The sequence below is a fragment of the Anabrus simplex genome, chromosome 3 (genome assembly GCF_040414725.1).
Source record: "Anabrus simplex isolate iqAnaSimp1 chromosome 3, ASM4041472v1, whole genome shotgun sequence".
In the NCBI taxonomy this organism is placed as follows: Eukaryota; Metazoa; Arthropoda; class Insecta; order Orthoptera; family Tettigoniidae; genus Anabrus; species Anabrus simplex.
This window is the reverse complement of record NC_090267.1, coordinates 491,018,059-491,041,295: the sequence shown is the minus strand read 5'-3', so window position 1 is coordinate 491,041,295 and position 23,237 is coordinate 491,018,059. Positions and strand designations below refer to the sequence as shown.

At 41.4% G+C, this 23,237-nt stretch overlaps 1 protein-coding gene across 2 annotated transcripts in view; it reads right to left on the bottom strand.

Moving 5' to 3' along the window:
• LOC136866555 (ciliary microtubule associated protein 1A) overlaps nt 1-21,610 on the bottom strand; it is an 85,590-nt gene extending 63,980 nt beyond the window's left edge. For both annotated transcript variants that reach the window (XM_068227098.1, XM_068227097.1), the window contains exon 1: nt 21,479-21,610. The gene's annotated coding sequence lies outside the window, so the exon portion shown is untranslated. The remainder of the gene's footprint in view (nt 1-21,478) is intronic.
• Between the last annotated feature and the right edge of the window lie 1,627 nt (nt 21,611-23,237).

Here is a 23,237-nt window from a genome sequence, read left to right as displayed (position 1 = left end):
AAACTGCTAATCTAATCGACCGCATAACGATGATTAAAAGAAAAGGGTTGTAATGTTTACGAATACAAAAGAATATATTCTCATACTTTATTATATTTTATTTACCTAAAATTCGTAACTCATGTTCCTAGGATGTACTTTCAACATTGAGTTGCTTGCCTGAAGGGCTAGAACTGTGGATTATTATTATTATTATTATTATTATTATTATTATTATTATTATTATTATTATTACAATTTGCTTTAAGCCGCATCGACACAGATACGTCTTATGGCGACGATGGGGTAGGAAAGGGCTAAGAGTGGGAAGGAAGCGACCGTGGCCTTAATTAAGGTACAGCCCCCAGCATTTTCCTGATGTGAAAATGGGAAACCACGGAAAACTATCTTCAGGGCTCCCGACAGTGGGTTTCGAAGCCACTATCTCACGAATACTCGAATGCAAGCTGATAACTACGTGACCCGAACCGAACGGCCAACTTGCTGGGTGCACCCATGCAGACTGACCTCATGATAGCCGGGCACAGTTGATATGCGCCACACTAGAGGACCCTGTTGGCTGCGCGCTGGTCAGGCGGGGATGTGGTCACAGCTATTGTTGCGACAAAGGCGGTAACGGTCCTCTGTTGTGGAGAGTACTAACGGAACCTGGTGACGCTGGAGGCTAACGGTGAGGAGTAGTAAACACGTCTTCCCTAAAAGGACAGACTATTCCTACAAGAGATGCCGCGGAAGTTTCCCAAATTCTGACCTCTTTCAGATGTCAACCGCTGAGCACAGACCTTCTACGGAACATAACATGGTGATACTGGCCTCTTCACGTGGATGCTATAAATAATGGGTTGGACACCACGGCAATGACCACCATGTCCTTAAAAGGAAACACTAATCCTACAAGTGACATCGCGAAAGCTTCGTTAACTCTGACCTCTTACGTATGGGAAGCTCTGAGTTGCGATTGTTTAACTGAGGGATTACGGTGGTCCACAAACGAACGTCAATCTCAGCTCTTCTCTAGCTTAAATGTAGTAAATTCAAATATGTATAAAACAAACAAACAAACAAACAAACAAACAAACAAACAAACAAACAAACAAACAAACAAACAAACACACACACACATACACACTCTTTAACTATTTATGAACTATTATTCAGAATTTTTAAAAAGCTAGCAAAAACCTCCAAGTTCTTATTATCAAATTTACATATACCCCCGGAGGTCCGGGTTCGATTCTCGGCTCTGCTAAGAAATTTGAAACCTAGTACAAGGACTGGAAGGGGGCCCACTTAGCCTCGCGATGTGAACTGCGTAGAGGGGGTTCGATTCCCGCCTCAGCCATGCTCAAAGTGGTTTTCCGTGGTTTCCCACTCCTTTTCCAGGCAAATTCCGGGATGGTACCTAATCTAAGGCTACGGACGATTCCTTCCCTCTTCCTTGTCTTTCCCTTCCGATCTTCCAAGCCCCCACATGGCCCCTTTTCGGCATAACAGGTGAGGCCGCCTTGGCGAGGTACCCACAATGGTCCTCCCCTGTTGTGTCCCGCAACCCAAAGTCTCACGCTCCAGGACACTGCCCTTGAGGTAGTAGAGGTGGAATCCCTCGCTGAGTCCGAGGAAAAAACATAAGACCTATCTGTGTCGGTGCGACATAAGGCAACTTGTGAAAGAAATAGAAAAAAAAATATTGTGGAATAGAAAGAATAAGAAAATAAATACTTTATGAAGGACAATATTATAAATTCTAAAGTATGCTTCTAATATAAAAAATTAAAATATTTCAAATAAGTCGTATAAATATTGAATAGTATAAGTTAAGTATTCAATTAACTCGAGAATTTATTGCGCAAACATTCAATATGCAATTTTGATATTTTTATTTAATCCGTTTTCCCTCAGGATGGTTGCCCAGTTGAACTTCCTCAGCACCACCACCACTCCCTTGGTTCAACGATTTCGCCAAATTTTCCTTGGACTAAGGTTTTCTCTTGCTCATCCCTGAGAATCTGTGGACAATCCAGTTTTTCTTCGGCATCGCTGAGCGATTATGTCTGAAAATATCTGCGTTGCAGTTCTGCCATACTTCCACTTCCTCTTAATTATTCACAACAAGTTTGCTTTCACTGTCCACTAGTTCCGCGCTTATTCGTTTCCGAGTAGTGCACGTTATCTCTTTAACTCTCTGTCATATTTGTTTTCAAGATCGTGACATGACAGATGTGTGGTTCAGTCCAAATGTAGCTGTCAAGGCTACTGGTAAGTCCCCCTGCTGGTTAGCAGAGTAGCGACTGAGCGCTAAGCTCGTCGTCTCTACCCAAGTTCAGTCACGTAGTGAATTGTTAATATGTAACATCACTGGTATCATCTTATCTTTAACATCTAATCTTTTTATATCACTGGTAACCGCTCAATTGGCAATTCACCACAGCAACGCCCTTGGGGAAGATTTTACATGAAGTAAGTTGGGAATTCTGATCGAGCCGAACTCCTGATTTCATTGTCTTTTCCTATACTTTGATGTCATATACCGGGTGATCCTCCTGCCCCGTACTTTCTACGTATAACTCTCCCGCATGCACTAGTGATGAATGGGATGCCTAGTCACAGATTTACAAAGGAGCGCTACAACGCGCTATATTTTTGATGTGAAACAAACAGCAATGATTTTACTACACCAAAATATTACTGTATGTCGTATGTACCTTGAACGATCCATTAGCTCCTAATTGCAATTATGTTCGACTGAATACATGTATAAAAGTCCGGCGGTTATTTGGAAACCCCTGCGCAAACCGTCTGAGAGCTTCGGCTGTATTCCGACCAGATCCTCCATAGATTAAAATTATGTGTGTATATTCGTTGTTACTGAACACGCTAGTCACTATCGATATGTTGACAGCAACTATATCAAATACCAGCCTACTACTACCATACGTTCGAAAACGAAGCTTAATAATGCATTAGACGGGTAGCGCTGAGGAACGTGTGGGTGTTCCATTGTTATCTCTTGGTATTTAGACCTAACTAACCTGCAGGCAGTAATACCCCTGTGAATATCTCTTATTAGACATCCTACTCATCATGAGTGCATGTGGGACATTTTAAAAGTAGAAACTACGGCGCTGACGGACCACCTGGTATAACAGACAAATTGAACTTAAGTCATCGAGGGTGAGAAGGTGATCTCTGCATCGATATGGATTTATACTTGCAGACACCCGTTACAGAACCGAAAGTAGACACGACTGAGTCAAGGGTAGAGGGAAAACTTAACAGCGAGAATAATTAATAGAAGACATAAGGTAGATTGCATCTACCACTAGCATTACTTATACAAGTTTTGACGGCCGGGCTGAGTGGCTTAGACGGTTGAGGCGCTGGTCTTGTGACCGAAACTTGGCAGGTTCCATCCTGCCTCAGTCCGGTGGTATTTGAAGGTGCACAAATACGTCAGCCTCTTGTCGGCAGATTTACTGGCAAGTAAAGGGACTCCTGCGGGACAAAATTCGGGCTCTTCGGCGTGTCCGAAAACTGTAAATGTAGTTAGTGGGACGTAAAGAAAGTCACATGATTATTACGTTTTGACGGTACTGAATCGAGTTTCGTCTTCTCTCGTCCAAGAAATTGCAGCCTTATTAAGATAATATAACTATAAATAGGGAGTTCATAGAGAGCCTCAGTGACTGACTAACTGCACAAGGAAGTTGATGTATGGAAATTGTGGAAAGTTAACAGATAACAGATGAGATAACACAGTTCACCAAGTAGAAGGCCACAACTGAAAGAAGACGTGGCACGTTCCGGACAAGACGAGAAACTCGGTTAGTGGGAAATATTGTAAGATCCACCCAGAAGAAGATTGCAGCTGACGAGGTGATAGAGAGCGATAAAAAGAAAAACAAGAGATGGAAAGGAGCAGGGAGAAATAGAAACATGTTTGAAGAAAGAGGTGGAACGGAGTAGGAAGTAAAACTGCCCAGATGAAAGAAACGGTGGGAGCAAGCCGGAGGAAGAGCACAATTGCAGGAAGAAATGACAAGGAGGGGAAAGTAGAAAAGCACATGAACATTGACAGGAATAAGAGGAGGTTGGGGAGGTGTCATTGTCCAGCCAAGACTTCAGGAAGCGGACCAGCTGTCGGACGATGGTTGATAAGCTCCCAACCTGCCAACAGGGGCTTTACCGGAAGCTCAAGCATTGTTACAATTTCCGGGTCACGGTAGATGGCTGCTCATCCCAGCACACTTGTTAGAACATCCTGGCGAAGTGGACACACGCCAGTCTGCACAACTTTAATTATATTTGTACAAGGATGTATAGGAAATGAAAGCGTAGTCTCTATTCTGTTTTCTAGCGACTGTTACGATTCGAATTACTTTATTGCTTGTTTCTCAAACTTCGCTGAAATGGCACAGATTGGTTGAGGCATAGGAGTCCGCACATTTATGCAGTAACAGGTTAGGCTGCACATTCATTGGGTTGTTAGGAAGTGTCGACGGTCGGTAGATGCAGAGTGGGTCTCGGCCCATAAGTGGACATGGCTCTACCGTGGCTGTATGCCTCTGCATTCGGGAGACGGGACAGGGCTGGACCTCACGGCTGTCGGCTGTCCTGATAATGGTTACGTGGTTTTCCATTCTCCTGCACGAAGGCGAATGCCGAGACGGTTCCTAGTATAGGCCACGGCCGCCAACCCCCTCACCTTCTCCGAGCATCTCCTTCACCCTAACAATTCTCCAGGCCTGAGAGACGGCGTCACTGTCTAGGATGCCCACCTCCCCCTTCAGGGAAGAAATGAAAACATTTTAGTAGTAGTAGTAACAAGAGTCGACTAGCCCGCTGTTTCGTAATGAAGACAGAGTAACATACATTCTAGGGGTTCCGATGCGTCGTACCCCTCTAATGTTTATGTAAAACTCATCAAATTACAGCAATAGTCCTATTCCACATCAAGAATTCCCCCATCATGACATACGCCTTAGATATCCGGGAACACCTACCAAAGGATAACCTAGCTACACTAGAAAGACTGAAGACCATGTATCTTAAAATATGTTCCCTGCCCAGCAAAAAACGCTCCGTCGAGACTAAACTTTGAGCTCACAAAACACCCGAGTATCTCTGTGCGGCTTGTGAACAAAAGGAGCTTCACTATGCAGGCTTGGTCACCCGAGTTATTATTACAGCCAAATAACTTCAAATAATGTTCCACGATAAACACCTTCTCCTCTCTTATGGAACCGTACTTGCAAAAATCAACACAACACTGAATTCTCAATGTGATAAACTATTACATACTATAAATACATACTTTGTTGTTAGGGAATCGTGGATAGAAGATAAGAAATAATTTTAGTGTCGTCTATTTTCCTCCATACGGTATTTCTCAATTACTCCAGGGGGATCCTATTAAAGGAATGTTCCTTAATCGGTTTTGTAACACAAATATTATCATTTCTGTATCACGATTCTTATCTTTCTAGATTTAACAAGCTGATAATTTTGAAGGAAATGACAAATTTCCATTGGTCCATTACAGGTGATTACGGTAATTATTTGTCCCACTTAATTGCATGCCTGTGATTGTCTGTGCCAGTCTCGCGGAATTTACATTTACACACGCACAATGTACTTTCTTAGAACACGATGTCTGTGTGTATTGAAATGTCTGTCACGCAAGGTTCTGAAGTGTTGTAATACCGCCTGAAGGACTAGGTTTTCAGCTAAGTGGGTTTTCGCCTTCGTGATCCATCACATGTAAGAATAGTAGCATTTACGTTGTCGAACGAATTAACCTCTCACTGAGCTAAAAACGTAACGGAGGAAGCTAAGATTACCTCCACACAACATAATGTGTTTCCCGTACCGCAATAATTATTAATAAATAATAATAATGACTTTAAAACACCAATAGTCCGTCTCCGTGGTTTAGTGCTTAGTGCGATTAGCTGTTCCCTTGGAGGCCCTTTTCGATTGCCGGCTCTGCCACGAAATTAGAAAAGTAGTACGAGGGCTGGAAGGGGGTCCACTCACCCTCGTGAGGTCAACCGAGTAGAGGGGGATTCAATTACCACCTCAGCCATCCTCGAAGTGGTTTTCCCTGGTTTCCCACTTCTCCTCCAGGAAAGTGCCGGGATGGTACCTAACTCAAGGCCACGGCCGTTTCCTTCCCTCTTCCTTGCCTATCACTTCCAATCTCTTCATCCGCCTACAAGGCCCCTGTTTTGCATATCAGGAGAAACCGGCCGGGCAACGTACTGATCCTCCACCCCAGTTGTATCCCCGACCCAGTGTCACATGCTCTAGGGCACTGCCTTTGAGGAGGTAGAGGTGGTATCCTTTGCTGAGTCCGAGGAATATCCAAGCCTGAACGGTAATTGGATTATTATTAAAATAAATAATAATAATAATAATAATAATAATAATAATAATAATAATAATAAAAAGCGATTTGATCGTGGGGTTAGGGCCGCATAGCTGTGTGCTTGCATTCGGGAAATGTTGGGTTCAAATCCTACCGTTGGCAGCCCTGAAAAATATTTTCCCTCATTTCCCATTTTCACACCAGGCAAGGCTGTGTCTTATTTGAGCCCACGGCCGCTTCCTTCCCACTCCTGGGCTTTTCCCATCTTTGTGTTGCCGGTTAGTGGGACGTTAAAACGTTAGAATAAAAAGTCGTATGGCTATTTAGTTTCCGTTCGTGTCAATTTCGACGTTATATTTTACTCTACCAGGTGACAGGTGAATTGGAATTTTGTTTATGGTAGAATATAGTCTAGTTCCATTTAAAAATAGGATGTTAGTAGCGCTATCTAGCTAGATATATCTATCTTTTTTACTTTTGCATTTTTATTTTTGCTTGTACTTTTTTATTTCTCTTTTATTTTTATTTTGATATTTACTATCTGGAAAAGTATCACAATTTCGTTCCCTTGGTAACAGTAGGCTACTAAAATTGAAAACAGATATTTTATGTCAGTTTACGAGTTATTTCAAGTCAATATTTTAGCTGTCTCACTGTGTAAATCTTTTGCGAGTCAGCTGAAGAATGTGTTCTGCAATGTGGTCAATATTCATTCCTCATTCAAGAATTAATGTCTTCCATTAATGAATGTAACATGGAAATTAAAATCTAGAAATATCTCTTGCATCTTTAGTGAATGAATTGTGAGATAATTAAAGACAGAGCCGCTTTAAATAGCTGACTGCTACTAAAAGTGAAACAGCATTTCGTGTCAATGGCTCTTTTGATCGCTATCAGAGTCGCTAACGGCTCGCTAATAGACTATTCTAATTGGCATTGAACGCCTGCACGACGCAACCAGGCTCACGTGGCGACAGATCTATCAGTCTAGACTTCGGATTTTTAGGTGGTAATAGGTTAGAATGCAAACTGATTTGGTTAATAGGAAGTGTCGCGCAACTCGCTCTTCCATACTGTAGGAAGAGTAACATACATTTTAGGAGTTATACAGGCCGTACTCCTAATGTCTATGCAAACCTCATAGCATAACTGTTGTACACGGTAGTGTACACTTCTTATTGGCTTAAATAAGTTTGCAGTCTAACCTATCAGCACCTAAAAATCCGGGGTCTAATTATCACTACAGTAGAGACCATGGCAGAATGTGAACTTAGTGAAGCGAGTAACAAGAGTATACTCTATCCTGCACAACAGTTATGCTATGAGATGTGCATACACAATAGGGGTACGGCCCATCGAACCCCTAAAAATTTAATTTACTCTCGTTACATTACGGAAGAGTGAGGTAGACGACACTTTCTACAAACCAATTTAGTTTGCATTCCAACTTATTACTACCTAAACGTCTGACGTCTAATTATTGCTGTTATTTGTGCAATTTAGGATTTGTTATGTTTAAGGTTTATGTAGAGACCGGCGCTGGCCAAATGCAACGGTTCGGTATCGCGTAACTAACACCGACAAGTACGTACCGTAGGTACAGAAATTACGTTTTCTTCTTGCATAAACATCAGGCGAGCTATTTCATGATAAGAGACCAATTCATAAGACTTCTGGACAATTTTGACAATTTTATGCGTTTTTTCCTTCTGATGTAGAATTATCATTATTTTTCTTATGTTGCATTGGTCCTTAAGCGACAATAGAGACAGTGTCCGGAGGAACTTGACGTGCATCACTCTACTCTAAGATTTATGAATGATACAGAGTGTAACAATAATGTACGCCAAACTTTCAGACACATTCCTTACACGTTGAAGTAGAAAATACATGAGTCAATCATGGGAAAGTTTGGTGGTTTGCCTATACAACCGGGGGTCAGACTATTCTTCATACTCGGCAATGTGCGGCTCTAATCGTGCTGTCTGAACATACCTGACCTAGGAGCGCAAACTGTTAAGTAAAGCACGTATAAATAAATAAATAAATAAATAAATAAATAAATAAATAAATAAATAAATAAATAAATAAATAAATAAATAAATAAATAGTACATATGCGAAGCGAGATGCTTGGGTGGTATGCATGTAGGTGTAAGTTTGCATTCCCGGGAGATGGTGGGTTCGAATCTTAGTGCCTCATTTTCAAGCCCACTGGTAAGGAATACGAGGAAGAAATAACGGATCTAATGAAAATATAAACAATCCTGAGAAAGTATAAAACTGAAAAGTCCCTGACAACTTTTGGAAACAAGTTCCAGAAAAAATATTCATCAGTTTTCTTTGTAAAATAAATATTTAGCTTCAAACCGTCCGGATCCATGACTAAATGGTTAGCGTTCTTCACTTTCTTCCAGGTGATCCCGGGTTCAATTCCTGGTCAAATCGAAGTTTTAACTTGAATTAATTCATTCCTCTCGCCGGGGATATGTCTGTTTGTGCCGTCTTCAGCATTAGAGTTCATCTCAGGTAGGACCACATACTCACAGACGCGCAGGTCGCCTATAAGGAGTCAACCTGCACCAAGCCTTTCCGGAGGTCACCGGAAAGAAAGAACTTCGTACTCAAAAATTAACAGGCACATATTGAAATAGTCTGTATTTTCAGCTCTTGAAAATATATGTACAGGAATTTTCAAGAGCGTTTGGCACTTAAGGAGTTAATTCAGCTTACGGCTGCTACCCTCTGCCCATCCCAGCGTCGCCGACATGCTAGCAAAGAAACTCTAATTAATTGGTGCGAACCAGCCGAATAAACTAATTCCTTCCACGTTTTGCCCCAGCATTTATCTCGTTATTATCTAAAGCTCTATCAAGACAATAAGCAGCATATCCTGTATGTGATAAAGAAGTAACGCCCCATCACCGAACAACCGGAAGGAACACTCCCACAAATCAAACTAATGAATGCTTTTCGTCGTACTTCCTCCCGTAACAATAGATTGTTCACATTCTTAATGGAATTATATGTGACCTGATTTAGAAACTGTTAATAATTTGTTTTACAAGGAAGTAGCTTGTTATATTTTCACCCATGATGCAAGCTCCAACTGTTAACTACAGGTAATAATAATAATAATAATAATAATAATAATAATAATAATAATAATAATAATCGTATGGCCTCAGTTACCGTATGCAGACATTTCAATTTGACGCCACCTGGCTGTCTGATCGTCAATTTCGACGTTCCGTTTTACTCTAGGCCCACTAGATGGCAGACCGAGTAAACCGAAACTCTCTTGGGCGTCTATGGCTGAGATATAATGAATTCTGTCGGGTAAACACCAAATGTGTCACCAGAGATCTTCAACATGCCGACATCGTACGACATGGAGTGTTGAATGGACTTTTTTCCGCCCTTCAAAAATCCGACTACCTCTGCCGGGTTTGAACCCGCTATCTTGGGATCCGGAGGCCGACACTCTACCAATTGATCCACAGAGGCAGCTCAACTACAGGTGCTGTACGGTTTTGTTAAGTAGCTCCCTATGTCCAAGTGAGGAGTTAGATCCTACCTGAGACCAGTTGATATTTTGGCATGAATATGTCTTATGACTGGCGATCATCTGAAATTAGCGGCACAAAATGCTTAAGGGATACGCTCAAAATCTCAAATTTCCTTTTTGAGCTTAAAGGAATCTTCATCTTTCCTGCAGAATTTGGTGTATCATTCTGCTGAAGTTATATAGGAGGCAATAAAATCATGATTTAAACATAATAGTGCACACTTAATATGATTAGATGCCAGCTACCAGTCAAACATTCCTGTTTGAATTTACCATTGAAACTTTGTGTACCCTTTTCTCACAAACTATCACGTTAATGTTATTCAAACTTGGTATTCTCTTATACGGTGTACAGATCTGCTTGTGGAAGTAAATTTAAACACAAATTTTGATTAGTTCATGGAGGCCAGCATGAAAAGTACTGATAATTTTACAGATAATTTCAGTTTTAAACTAGGGTATTTAAAAAACAAATTCTCAACTCCTGTAAGCAATAGGAATATAATTTAAAACGTAAGCAGCTCAGAAAAGTTTGAAATATTATGCATGCAAAGTCTCTTGTGTCTGGTTTGATTGTTTTCTCAGAAAAAGGTACATCAGGTAAGGGAATTTTTAGCAATATTTATAAAAGTTATAATTTTTATAATATTCTTTCTGGCACAAAATATTAAACACAGAAGCTCAATGTTCTGCCTAAATAATAATGAATATATTCGGAATATATCAAAGTAACTTTAAAGGAAATACCATTTTTGGTTTCTGAGATATGTAACTAAACATCGGAAGTTACATTTATCTATCGTTTCACACTTCCGGTTCCCTTAACGTGATGTTACCTAGCAACCGGGCAGGTAGTGATGAGAGTCATCAAGGAAGCCTCATCTCATCATATTCTAGGGAGGATTAATTCGTGGTAGTTTCATTGGACCTGCACTACATATTCCATACAGTTGTCTCTCGAAAACAATTCGTTAAATAAATTAGTCGTTATCAATTCGAGTTTCGTTTTTTGAAAGATACATTTATGAATATGATCATTTGAATTTCTTGAAGAAGAAAAAACCTATGCCTGACTGCCAAGGGCCTCCACCTTTTCCACTGTGGTGTTTGATCCGTGAACTATGCTGAAACCAGCAGCGCACGAAACGAATTTTTCATATACGTACATTGTTTTGATTATTTTAACAAATAATTAAAAGAAAGGAAGTCGTCTATAGCAATCTGTATTTTCACATTTTTTTTGTGCTCAGTCATTGAAGCAACTGTAATAACTACACGATGAACGCAGCCATTATGACGTCATTTCCCGTAACCTCGTTGGCACCAACCAGAACAATTTCCTTGTTTATGATGAAAAACGAGATTACTTTATTACTATGTAAATATTATTGTCTCCTTTATGTACAAATGTTTCAAATTCTATTGTAGCACAGGTGTATTCTTCCAGAGGTCAAAAGCAACACACGGATAGTCGTACAGCGCATACATGGTCATAGTCACAGTAAACCACTGTTAAGTATAACTTCAGATAAAATAAACTTATGTATATAATATTACATATTTCGTAATGGAAGCTCCAGTATAAAATATGTTATGTCCACTTTTTTAAGTAAAAATGAGTTTTTGCACGGTGTCTGCAGAGGGTGCTAGCGGGCAGCTGCTGGTGTACTAATTTCAAACATTGAACTCCCATAAGTCCGTGTTTGAGGCATTGACAAATTTCAGCATTTTGAATACAAGAAGTAAATAAGTCAGCTTACCAATCAAAAAATGTAGCTGATACCAGTATTCAGTTATAAACTTGACAGATCCAATAATCCATCTCCTCAGCCTTATATTTAAAAGCGTGCGTTCGAGTGGGTACATTTTGCAAAGAACTGTGCTCTGCGTCATCAGAAGAAAATCTCGACTGTCCACGAGAAAGGCTTCTTAAACAATGAGCTTTTGAAATTTAGACGTTATAATAGAAGTGGAAATGGTACGTTCATTCGTCACCAGATGGCTCCCCGGACGTGGCACAGCGCTAGCGTTCTAAGCGGAAGCTGACCGAACCATCAGAATCAGTCTAAGAGGACCACATAACATGTGTACGTAACATATGACATTGACACAAGCCTGGAATGAAACATCTGGCGATGAGGAACGTACGAACTTGGAAAACACCGAGACGAAGTAACAATAGTGAAGGACAGGGAATGAATATTGCTACTTGGTTAGTAGAATAACTAAAGATGGCAGAAATAAGGAGGAATAGTACAGGCAACGAAAATAACTCACTTCGAACATTGATAACAAAATATGTTTTTAAATACTTTCATCTCGAGCGTGAGGTTATATGGAAGTGAACCAAGCTCAGAAACAAAGAGAATAGAAGATTTGAAATATGATGTTACAGAAGAATGCTGGAGGTGAGATGGATAGATCGAATCACAAATGAAGAGATAATCGCATTGGTGAGAGGAGAAGGAGTTGACTAAATTGGACCAGAGGAAACGAGAACTTGTCCGGTTAGTTTTTGAGGGAAGTGTAGGTGGTAAGAACGGTAAGGGTATACCAAGGTATGAATATGGCAAACAAATTAGAGAGTAGATGTAGGATGCTGTAGTTACGTAGACATGAAAAATTTAGACCAGAATAGAGTGTCATGGACAACTACATCAAACCAGTCTATGGACTGATGACCCAAACAACAACAACAACAACAACAACAACAACAACAACAACAACAACAACAATTTTACATATTCCGGACACGGATACACTGAGGTGTTGCATTTTCATCCATCACGAGTTCTTTTACGTGCCAGTGAATCCAGCAGCGCGAGGATTACGTGTTTGAACACGAACTGAGCCGAGATCGAACCCGCTAACCTGGACTCAGAAAGCCATTGTTTTACCGTCTGAGCTACTCAGCCTGGTGTGAGGTTAGTCATGACCCAGAGGCAACTATTAACTCACTGTTTTGAGAACACAGAGAGAAAACTAACCTAGTTGCGATAATGCCAGCCTTGGGGGTCGGATGCTGAAAGGCCTCGGGTAAGCAATGCTTGGCTACCCACCTTGTAACACGCTCGTGTGAAGTCTGCACGATGCTGTGTTCTTGGCTCACCGAGTAAGACCAGGCCGAAATACACAGCCCATTCAGTTACCTATAATATCACTACGGATCCAGTGCTATGGTACTTGTCAGCACACCGTACCGGAACAAGTAAAATCACGCGGCTAAAGTACCGGGCAAACCTACAACACTGAAAAACCTACAAAATTATACATTTTGAACCTTTCTACTGATTTACAGTGGTATGTTTAGGGATAATGCTACCGTACTGAAGCGAGTAAGAAGTATATACTAGCCCGCACAGCTGTCCTGCTATGAGGTTCGCATAAACATTTACGGTACGGCCTATTAGAAGCCATAGAAATTATTATATTCTCTCGCTACATTATGGAAGAGCAGGCTATTAGGCAAATTAGTTTCCATTCTGACATATTACTGCGAAAATAACTGGGATCTATAAATAAAATGAAAATCCTGAGCTTGTTTCCAGTCATTCCACCGGGTCAGGAATTTAATGATTGAAGCGGCAAAGATAGGAATTGAAGAGTGCCTGTTCAACAGGCGCTATTTATACCCTAAGAAAGTTGTAAAAAACCGCAAGGAAATGTATAATGAAAGGATCGTGGAACGGACTCATGATCCGGGATAGTACTACCTTCAAGGTATTACACCTTCCTGGTCTGGATCGCTCATGATATTGGATAGTATTCAATGACTGCAATGGATGTGGACGAGATACACCTTTGAACAGACACTGCTCACTTGTGCCGGCTGCCGAAGCCTGTCGCACTCCCCTGGGGCAATGATTAATGACTGATAGATGAAATGAAATGATATTGGGGAGTGTTATGACAGGGAAAACCGGATTACTCGGAGAAACACATGTCCCGCTTTCCCTTTGTCCAGCACAAATCTCACATGGAGTGATCGGGATTTGAACCACGGAACTCAGACGTGAGGGACCAGTGTGCTGCCGTCTGAACCGCGGAGGATCGGATTTATAAACATCCACTTTTATTGAACATTCAGCCATGTTACATTAAAATATGTCTGGTCCAACCCAAAGAATTTGCCTGTTAGACTGCAAGACGCTTCTGTTTGAAGGTTTGCATAGAGAACAGGGGCACGGGCGTTGAATTCCGCTTCTGGTCATACATACTGGATGAAGTATTATGAGTTTTGCAAGATCAATCTAACCAAATAGAGACTGTAAGTCCACTCCCTGGCGAAAATATCTACCTCCACAAGCGTACCAGCTAAAGCAGCAGTACCGAGCTCGATAGCTACAGTCGCTTAAGTGCGGCCAGTATCCAGTATTCGGGAGATAGTGGGTTCGAACCCCACTATCGGAAGCCTTGAAGATGGCTTTCTGTGGTTTCCCATTTTCACACCAGGCAAATGCCTGGGCTGTACCTTAATTCTGGCCGCAGCCGCTTTCTTCCCACTCCTAGCCCCTTCCTATTCCATCGTCGCCAAAAGACCTGTGTCGGTGCGATGTAAAGCGGCTTATATATATATATATATATACATATATAAAGCAGTAGTCATCGTAATGCTTAGATTTTAGAGGTACTCGATCCTGAGTCTTCTTCTACTGCTTCCTGGCCCTTCCCCAAATTTAATGAGGTAGACAATTTATGGCGATTTAGTCAAGTTTTGCGACTGAATGCTCTTCCTGACGCCAACCATATGAAGATGGACGTATTCGCTATTACATATTGCTCTGGTGCTTGGTAGTGTGTTGTGTTGCGTGTAGACGTAGAGAAGTGTATCAAGAACAAAACAAATACCTCGTCTCCGAGCTGTGGGAATTATAAGAAGTTAAATTCGCTGACTTGGCCGGAAATAGAACCCGGGATCCCTCTCAATCAAAGGCAATTACGCTAACCATTCAGATAAGGAGACGGGCGATCCTGACAATAAACACTATTACAATTCTTTTAGCGAATGGTACTTTATTTCAGGTCACGGATATATTCTAATAGAAGGTTTTTAAGTTTAACATTCGATTTTATTCAGTTCTAAAAGGCATCATAAAGAAGCATAGAAACTATTTTTGGAGTGTTTAAACGGTAACTACGATCAAAATGTTCGTGGACTGGCGCCTACTGTCTAGACAACACGGCGTACACTCGTGTACAACAGTCAAAAACTTTTTGGACTGGCGCCTACAGTGGAGGCAACACGGCGTACACTCGTGTACTTCAGTCGAAAACTTTTTGGACTGGCGCCTACAGTGGAGGCAACACGGCGTACACTCCTGAACTACAGTCAATAACTTCTTGGATCGGCGCGTATAATGGAGGCAACAAAGTGTACACTTATGTACGTACTACAGTCAGTGTATTCGTGAACTGGCGCTAACAGTTCAAGGATCACATAATCTTCTCTGACCTGCCTTTCTTCGGTTCTTTTCCCGTCGTGGTTTTTCCGGGGGATTTCGACTTGATTATTTCAAACGTTTCGCTGGCAGAAGTTAAAATCTACCCGTTGCTCAAACTACGACATTCAACTACCCTTCACAACAGAGACCGTAGTTGCACTTATACTGTATACACGCAACTGCCTCTTACTGGGACTAGCAGAGATCTGTCACAACATCCTGTGGTGCAAGCTACCACAGCGACACTAGACGCCCAGTCCACGAACTTAACGACTCTACTACGTATATTTACCTATTGGTGATAAATCACGATAATTGGCGGATATTCCTTTTCAATCTTCGAGTCAAGTGTGGTCCTTATGTTGTTATCCATTGACGTAAGATATGAGCTGATGCAAGTCGTAAAGATTTCGCTGAATTTGATGACCTCAAAGGCCATTAAGGTAGATATATATTACGAGAAAGGCAAACCAGTATTCAAGGCTTCACAGCATACTTTCGTGCTGACTCGTCTAAGCCGTCTGTAGACGTTATCATTGAAGTGTTCATTTCGCTCTCTCAGTAACTGCAATCAATCGAAATTTCGACTTTTTGGCAGCTTTTAACGCTCCACAAATATTAACATGACTAGGGTGTCAATATTCACGACATGATGCCACTCGTACACACGAACCGCAAATGAGGCCTCTTATGTGTGACTTATTCAATGTTCCCTTTCATGACTTCCTTCCGGAACACGTGCGAAGAAACATCTGAACTTTAGAGCTCATGTGTAGAGACCGAATTTTTGTGCTGTAATAGTTTAGAAAGCAAACTTCGTGAAGAGAATAACAAGTACAACGGTTGTGCTATGGAATTTACATAACATTAGGGGTACGTTCCATCAGAACCCCTACAATTGATGTTACTCTCGTTACATCAGGGTAGACTTACTGAAGCGAGTAATAAGCCTGTACAACGTTCATGCTATGAGGTTTGCATAACATTATGGGTACGGTCCATCAGTACCCCTAGAATTTATGTTGCTCTTGTTACATCATGGCAGATTCACTGAAGCGGGTAATCAGTGTTGCCACATCTATAAATAAAATAACGGTAAATTGTACCTACAAATCTGGGCGTTTTAATAAAAATTCGGTAATCTCTTGGGCACTGAAATGTTATCATATAACTAAATTAAAGAATGTAATATTCATGTGAAGTTATTGTGAGAAAAATATACAATTTCACCTCACCCGTACTCACTGACCACTCTATTCTTCACCTCACTCTTCCTGTAGATGTAGTTATTCATCAAGCGTAGAAATTGTGTGTCAGTTTAGGAGTTGTAACAGGATATGCGGGCTGGGGATTTCCTTTTGAATGATGCAGTCAAGCGCGAGGTTTGAGTTCAATAAGAAGAGAGAGATTACGTAATTCGAGCCTAAAATGAACGCGGGGAAGTCCCTAACGAGTGATGTTATCGATAAAACATCACGCAGTGAGACGAGGAAAGAACTTTTAGGCACAAATATATTATGTACTGTTAATCATGTCCGTCTCTGTGGTGTAGTGGTTAGCGTAATTAGCTGCCACCCCGGAGGCCCGGGTTCGATTCCCGGTTCTGCCACGAAATTTGAAAAGTGGTACGAGGGCTGGAACGGGGTCCACTCAGCCTCGGGAGGCCAACTGAGTAGCGGTGGGTTCGATTCCCACCTCAGCCATCCTGGAAGTGGTTTTCCGTGGTTTCCCAGTTCTCCTCCAGGCAAGTGCCGGGATGGTACCTAACTTAAGGCCACGGCCGTTTCCTTCCCTCTTCATTGCCTGTCCCATCCAATCTTCCTATCCCTCCACAAGGCCCCTGTTCAGTACAGCATGTGAGGCCGCCTGGGCGAGGTACTGGTCACTCTCCCCAGTTGTATCCCTGACCCAAAGTCTGAATCTCTAGGACACTGCACTTGAGGCGGTAGAGGTGGGATCCCTCGCTGAGCCCGAGGGAAAAACCGACCCTGGAGGATAAACGGATTACCAACGAACCATTAATCATTATTCATTTTCCTTAAATTTGGATTAAAATAAATTTCGGGACCTTTTTTGTTTTTTCGGGTTATCTGGTGTGTTGCAAACAATCGGGAGATCTGGCAACACTGCGAGTAACAAGAGTATACTCTATTGTACACAACTGTTATGCTATGAGGTTTGCATAACTTTAGGGTTACGGCCCATCAGAATCCCTACAATTTATGCTACTCTCGCTACATCACGGCAGAGCGGGCTGGCTGAAAGTTCCTACTAACCATATTAGTTTGCATTCTAACCTATTCCCGTGCTACCCAAATCATCTTCATTGGATTAGAGTAGTGGATTCTCCTATGTGCGACACGGACCAAGAGGAAACTGACGATCTTAACCACATCATTCTCGGTTGCAGTAAATATCGACAGGCACAAAGTGTAATTTCATGTCCCTCTTCCTACCAGTATAATAGCCTATGTTTACTAAAAAGATGTGATAACAATATTTACCTAGCACTTGCCCAGTTTTTATGTGTGACTGATCTGAAGGTCTAAATGTGATATTTATTGCCGAAGGTTCTTTTGCGTGCCCTTTGAAGCGAATAAAATGAGTTGTATCTGAAATATTTCATCTGTTGCTTGTATTTAAGGTATAGTGTTATTTGAGGGGCAAGAGAGCAGCGTTGCAGTGTTTATTCACATGTTAAAGAACCACATCTAGGGCAAAATTTCGGTACTCTGGCAACTTTTATAATTGATAGTTGTTAAAGGATTGGTAATATTTGTTTATTCATTAATTAATTAATTTATTCCTTTCAACCTATGATGTAGGGGTTAGAGTGCCTAACACTTACCCGAGTCTACGGGTTTGAGTCCCAGCTAGTCCAGGAATTTTCTTACTGAATTGAGGGTTGGAATAGGTTTCACTAGGCCTGGTGAAACAATCCAAGAGATTCCTGATATAAGACACAGCGCACCCGGTCAAGAATATCACGAACTATGTATGAAGATGTCGTTACGCTGACCCCGCGTCATTCTAGAATTGCAGGCCATCTTGCTGGGTAGCAGTCTACTTGATGCTTGTTGTTTAAATGGGCCTAACATCTAAGGCCATCGGCCCAGCAATCTACTTGGCAGGCCACTGCCCATAATGGGTTGTTGCGCCACGGGTTCGTGTATTATTATTGTTGGTATTATTAAAGTTTTCCGGATGAAAAATAGTGAACAAGAGAAAATAATTACTAGTTTCAGGCTCAATTTCTTACCCCTTAAATCAATAGAAATCATCATTATTATCATCCGTATTAATGTTTTCTTACTGACAATAACAGTTATCATCATGAGCACAACATGAAGGTAGAAAATTACGAGATCTCCTAGGAACTTCGCATGTGGGATTTCTTGACGTGGAAGTCATGTCGTTATGGTTCAGGTTCTAGGTAAACCTCGTGTTTGCTCCCAGGAACTGCATTCATAAACGAAACGAAATAAAGATGAAACGTGGGGCAAGACTTCAAAGTGTAAGAAAAATTTATAATTTTAATAATAATGCTATTGGTTTTATGTCCCACTAATTACATGCGGAGATGCAGAGGTGTCGGAATTTTGTCCCGCAGGAGTTCTTTTACCTGCCAGTAAACCTTCCGGCACGAGGCTGGCGTATCTGAGCAGACTGAGCCATCGTCTGGGCAACTCAGCCCGACAATTATGATTTTATTTGTATAGATAAGCTACATTGCTATCACACGGGTAAAATTTTGAAAATTTGTTTATTACAAGAGAATGTTTCTACGATATCATTCCTCTATTATGATACTGTATTCTGTACAGAACTGAGAGACGCTTCTATAACTCCGCATGTATTCACATTACTTAAATCTTCTGTGTAGTGGATATCTAGATAACATGGAGAAATTGAACAAATAAAATAATAAATCTTAATAATTAAACTTATTTGTTTACTAAAAATCACACACTGATCTTAAGGTCATGTTTCTATGATACTAGTCACACTACTACCTTGAAACTAAAGCTGAAATGCAACTGAGATGAACGAGTACATTATTATTATGAATACATCCACCGGTTGTGGCTTAGAACAGTTTATTGCTGTTGTATCAGTGATTGTATTATTCGTGCCTCTGTCTTAGGAATTCTGACGTGATTTATTTGTAACTTGATTTGAAGAGCATTTGAATCTTCTCACTCTTAATTTGCAGATTTGTGGATACAGTATGTTTGCTCCTTAACTCAGCATGTTTATGCCTCAAACTTGAAATATCGATCTCGATAAACTTTTATGGCAGAAATCTTATGTAAAAATTACAGTTTCTGTCTTCAATCCAGTGCATGACACAATTCAAGGAGGTGGACTATTTCGGAGTTCTCCTTTAAGGCCAAAACCTCAGTCGAACTTTCTAGAAACGCTAATCATGCTAGCTGCTACCTATCCATTATTTGTATAATTTACTTATAGTTATTATGCTGAAATAAACATGTTCTCTGAAACTGACATTTCGTCGCCTTCTTTTAGCCCATAAATATTTTAAAGGTATAACATTAAAATAACTTGAATTATACTCACAGAAAATTAAACTGTCCTTTACGTTGTCATAAACAGGGAACCAATCATACAGTTTTACGTGATCGAAAATATTTGCCCATAAGCCACAAGAATTTTGGTGGTGGTGGTGATTATTGTTTTAAGAGGACCTACAACTGTGCAATCAAAATCTCTTTAACACTAATTAGAGCAAATTAATGGAACAATTCTGACCATTCATTGAAACGGACAACTTCCTAGGCCTCGTAAACCTAATCTCGTTGAGGATGGAAGAGAACATGAGTTTACCAAGAGAGGACAGATGTGAAAGATGCATGTGGGATGCCTAACACAAGTAAGTGGAAGGAATTATAGACTCTGGTCACCAACCCCTGCTCTCAAATTCAGAGCCTCAAGAATTATAAGTCGCATCTCTGTAACAAAGATATGTGTTGGATTTGAAGAGATTCCGGTAAGCTGAAAGTTTGCCGAGAAAAGGTATTTTTTTAACGCCCATGAAAATTACTAACAGACGCCTATCACATACAAACGACCTCTAACACTCATTTATTAGAAACGCCAAGTCATAACCCTTTCTTACTATCCCGTATCGTTCATACCGAAATAGTAAGCAGTCTCTAGTGGAAAGTTTTCTTAACTTCACTATTTCTTGATACTATCCGAAAATGCAATGAAAACATGTGTAGTATTTCTGTACTTAATTAAATTTAAAGTAATCTGATATTGTTCACACATAGCTTCACATATCCGTAGATAATTAAGAAGGTTTAACACAGATAATTTAATTAGACTTCATTGCTAATATTCAAAAGCTGTGGTTTCCTTTCACTTATCCTGTTTTTCGATGTTTTCATGTCAGTGCCTGTTAAGAAACATACAATAATTGCAATTAAAAACGGAGCAAGTGGTTGTGTGTTATGGGTCACGCACCTATTAGCTTGCATTCGGGAGATAGTGGATTCCAATCCCACTGTTGCAGCCCTGAAGATGGTTTTCCGTGGTTTCCTAGTTTCACACCAGGAAAATGCTGGGGCTGTACCTTAATAAAAGCCACGGCCACTTTCTTCCCAGTCGTAACCCTTTCCTATCCCATCGTTGCCGTCGTCGGTGCGATGTAAATGAACTTGTAAAAAAACTAATTTTTTCTCCACGAAGTAGTGAATACAAATGTTTCTGATTAATTTTGATTTATTATAATTCAATTTATTTATTATATAAAATGAATGAATCGAAACCATTGTAGTGTTTAACTGGAACATAACATAGTTAGCTGTGAATGCACAGTATAAAGCAATGTTTTTAAATTTATTTTGGGACAACATTTAAATTCCTCTAGACATTACGCGTTGAAGTGCTCACCGGCTGTTTCAGCCTTCGATCTCGGAATCTAGAGCATAAAATAAAGAATATTTGACGAACTGCGCTACGAACGTGGTCTAAAGGCTCTTAAGAAAATTTCGGATACATTGTACGAGATTAAAACTGCGGAATATTTCACGAGAAGGTTACAGCAGTTATCGAGTGTACTTTGTGAGAACATCAGCCTTACCTGTTGGTTGAGGTTTCGACGTCTGTCAGCGAGTTATCCTTAGTCACAAGTCACACGTGCGCGCCTCTAGGGTGCTGGAGTTACACTGGCGCGATTGCCCGCTCTCACACCAGGTATGTCGGCCTGCTCGCGCCTGCGCGCTGCGTCCTCATGCCCGTAACAAGGCACGGCCACGATTCGCGTACACCCACACGAACAGCAACCAGCCACGACCTCAACACAAATATGACCGTGGCCAGGATGAGACAATTGAAATGTCACCACTCAGTCCTTTTGTTTTATTTTCTGTTATGGCAAATATCGTACAAGTGTACTCGTCACGCTAGACTGAGTGGCCACCGTACTTCGCTCGTCGGAATACAGTAGCTGTATTTGTTTAAAGTTAACAATTATTATAAGAAGGACCAGAGGTCACTGTCACTGTTAACTTAAATATATCAGCTAATATACAAAATTTACTAACACAATACATAAAAGAGCGTAAGATACATTTTCACACTGAGCATGGCCCCTCCGTAGCGTAACGGCTAGTGTTATTAGCTGCCGTCCTCGAGGGCGCGGTTTCGACTCTCGGTACTGCCAGAAATTTAAAAACTGGTAGGAAGGCTGGTATGTTCGTCAAACGGGAGTGTGCCTGGAAAGAGCAGCAGCACCTCGGGACGAAGACATGAGGTTACTTTCTATTAAAAACTAAACGGGACCGCCTCTTTACTGTGGTGGTTAATGCGATTAGCCGCCACTCCAGGAGGCCCGGGTTCCATTCCCGGTTCTGCCGCGAAACTTTCTCGGGACGTCAAATGAGTAGAAGGTGGGGGGTGGGGGTACGATTCCCGGCTCAGACATCCTCGAGACCCCCTCTCTACTCAGTTGACCTCCCGAGGCTGAGTGGATCCTTTTCCAGTCCTCATAACACTTTTCAAATTTCGTGGCAGAGCCGGGAATCGAAATCGGGCCTCCGGGGTTGGTAGCTAATCACACTAACCAATACACCAGAGAGGCGGACGATTTTATTGCTAGTGTTTCAGCGTTTTACTAACCGAGACTTTTTCGGCGACGATACGATAGGGAAGACTAGAATGGGAAAGAAACAGTCATGGCCTTAATCAAAGTACTGCCTCAGCATTTGCGTAGTGTTAAAATGGATAAAACAGGGAGAGTTGGCCGTGTGGTTAGGGGCACGCGGCTGTGAACTTGCATCCGGGAGATAGTGGGTTCGAATCCCACTGTCGGTAGCCCTGAGGATGGTTTTCCGTGGCTTCCCATTTTCATACCAGGCAAATGGTGGGGCTGTACTCGCCGCTTCCTTCCAACTCCCAGGCCTTTTCTATCCTAGCGTCGCCACAAGATCTATCTGTGTCAGTGCGACGTAAAACCACTAGCAAGAAAATGGAGAAAGTACGGGAAATTTCCTTCGGAGATACCCAAGGTGGAACTCGCACCCACCATCTTCCGAATGGAATTAATTCACGAATCTTACGGTCAGAATACAATTACTGTTCGTACGGAACGTTAATTTTGAAAATTAAATGGAACCTGGTCCGCCTCTGTGGTGTAGTGGTTAGTGTGATTAGCTGCAACGCCCGGAGGCCCGGGTTCGATTCCCGGCTCTGCCACGAAAATGGGAAAAGTGGTACGAGGGCTGGAACGGGGTCCACTCAGCCTCGGGAGGTTAACTGAGTAGAGGTAAGTTCGATTCCCACCTCAGCCAACCTCGAAGTGGTTTTCCGTGGTTTCCCACTTCTCCTCCAGGCAAATGCCG